The sequence below is a fragment of the Sinocyclocheilus anshuiensis genome, unplaced genomic scaffold, assembly GCF_001515605.1.
Source record: "Sinocyclocheilus anshuiensis isolate Anshui unplaced genomic scaffold, SAMN03320099.WGS_v1.1 scaffold869, whole genome shotgun sequence".
In the NCBI taxonomy this organism is placed as follows: Eukaryota; Metazoa; Chordata; class Actinopteri; order Cypriniformes; family Cyprinidae; genus Sinocyclocheilus; species Sinocyclocheilus anshuiensis.
The window spans coordinates 782,360-785,144 of NW_015558630.1; positions in this window are offsets into that span (position 1 = coordinate 782,360).

Genomic DNA, 2,785 nt, shown 5'->3' on the forward strand with positions numbered 1-2,785 from the left:
TTTTTGCTCTGATATGCATTATCAGCTGTTAGACCTTTTATTAAGACGTGTGTGCCTTTCCAAATCATACCCATTCAATTGAATTTGCCACAGGTTAACTTCACTTGAAGTGTAGTAGTATCTACAAGCAAAATGAATGCTCCTGAGCTAAATTTCAACTGTCCCAGATAAGGGTATGAATACTTATGCAATGGAATCATTTAATTTTTTTATTTTGTAATAAATTTGCAAAGATGTTAAAAACCTGATGTTTTTTTGCTTGACAATTATGGTGTATGGAGTGTAGATTGTTGTGGGAAAAAAATAATTTAAAGCAGTTTAACATAAGGCAGCAACAACAAAATGTGAAAAGAATGAAGGGGTATGAATACATTCGCAAGGCACTGTATATAAAAAAACATTGCTATTAGTATTGGCATGCTAGCCTTGATAGTACCTAAAAAGATGTAATTAAAATGTACTTCCTTTATTTTATTATCAGGTTTGATTCACTGAATGTGAAAAAAATGAAGGGGTATGAATACATTCGCAAGGCACTGTATCTAATAGATAACTAAAACATATATATGGAAATGACAAACATATGTTAAACTTTATTTAAAAGAGGTACTATATGTATTCATTCTATATCCATATTCTCCTCCTCTGGGCCTCCATGTGTGCATGTAATAAACCACATCACTTTTCTTTAGCAGGCTCACCCTTCTTTCTGGGTTCTGCTGAACCTGTTGCACCTTGGTTCACCACGGCTGCGCTGACAGCCTTCTTGCCTCTTTGAATCTCCCCAGCCGTTTTCTGTAACCCTGACCTCTCTTAGGGAGTTTATGGCCATTTTAGTGTCCAATATGTTTCCATTCCTTGGATGTACAACTTCCTTCCAATCCCCTTGGCTCTTGGCTCCCACCTCTCATTTAGTCTCCTTTGCTGTCCCTCTTGACTCATGGTCCACTTCCTCTTTTCATCCCAGTCCTCCAGTCACAGGTTAATCATGATGTTGACTGTTAGGTAAGTACCCGTGACATCCCACCCCTTCTGATCCTCTGTTCTGACCTTTTTTTAAATGTCTTTTACACCTTATTTGCTACTTCCTGTGATGCTTTGTTTCTTCTCATTGCACATTGCATTCTACTTTGTTTCTGGTTTGTTTTTATATACTATATAGACACTTTTTCATAGGCCGTTAGGAAACATGAGTACATTATTTGTTGTCTTAAACAGCTGCATACCAAATTAATAAATATGTAAACATTAATTATTGATTTGCATTGTTAGAAATTTTATAATCTTACCTGTCTATTATTCTAAGATTCCACTAAGAAAAATAGTCCATTACAATGTAGCTAAAAAAAAAATTGGTCTTGAAAAGGACACACGGAATGCATTTTTGCACTTAAATGAGAGATAAAAAGTTACAATGACCTTTTTCAAAAAAAAACAAAACAAAACATAGATGCAAACTCAGAATTCTGAGAAAAAGGTCTTTACAACTAAATATGTGAGTTTACATATTTTTTTAAATCGGAATTCTGAGTTTGCATCTCGCAATTCTGTTTTTTTTTTCTTCCAGAAAATAAAAAATAAAGTAAGGTCATTATGAATTTTTATCGCACAATTTGAAATCCCCCCTCCCCCCACACATTTGCAAGTTAATATCTGCATTTCTGACTTTTTCCCCTCAGAATTGTGACAAGAAATTTTCGGATTGTGAGATGAAAACTCAGAATTCTGCGAAAAAGTCTTTACACTGCAAAAACTTTTCTTAGAATTCTAAGTTTGCATCTCACGCTGTATTTTTTTTGCCACAAAATTACAAATAATAATAGTAATAATAAATAAACAAAAACGTAATTGCAACTTTTTTTCTTCGAATTTGGACTTATTCCCCAAAATTGTGACTTTTTAGCTCACAATTCTGACTTTTCTTCTCAGAACTGTGGGGAAAAAATGTCAGAATTGTGAGATCACTAAGTAATTATAGGAACAATAGGTCCATACGCAAGGTTTGTATTCATTTAACACCTTTTTATTATCTCACGTCATTTCTATATTCTGTTCAATAACTAATTTTATGTTCTTTAGTTCTGGATTCATATTTTGTCTCATTCAGTTGCTATCTTACAAGCACTTATTTTGAGTGTAGTATTGATTGAATGTTTGCAAAGCTGCTGTGTAGCCTATAATCTACAAGCAGTATTTCTGTTCCACTGCAAGTCAATTTTTATTATAATGATAGGATTCCCAATTGAGACATGAAACTTAAAAGAGTTTTGGTAAGTCAGCCAGACTTGTGTTACTGACTATGAGAGCTTTTGCAATAACCTCCAGGTGGATGGAAATCTTTGATTTGTTCAGAATGTTAAATGAAGTACATCAACAATTCAGATTACAGATGTCCAATCAGAAACTGTATTCTGGAGCAAGTGTTGCCCTTGTGAGTGCTTGCAAGGTGTAGTTCAATAGAGACACAAAACAGTGTTTCTATTGTATTACAGCTTCATGCAGCATGATATAATCACCCACAATTCCTGTCCACTCGCTCACCGGCTGTCATGCCACTCAAGTGTGAGACATTAATTGTCGTAAACTCTTTCATTGAATCTTTCTCTTTCAGCCAATCCATTCATTTTCCTCCTTTCTCTCACTATTGCTTTTGAAAAGTACTCAAAGTTTTCTGGAAGCTCAGCTCATGGGAACATCATAGCTGCTTTTGTGGGGGCCTATGTTTAGATTATATTTTTTAGCCCACTTAAACCACTTTAAAAATGTATAATTATTTAAAAGAAAA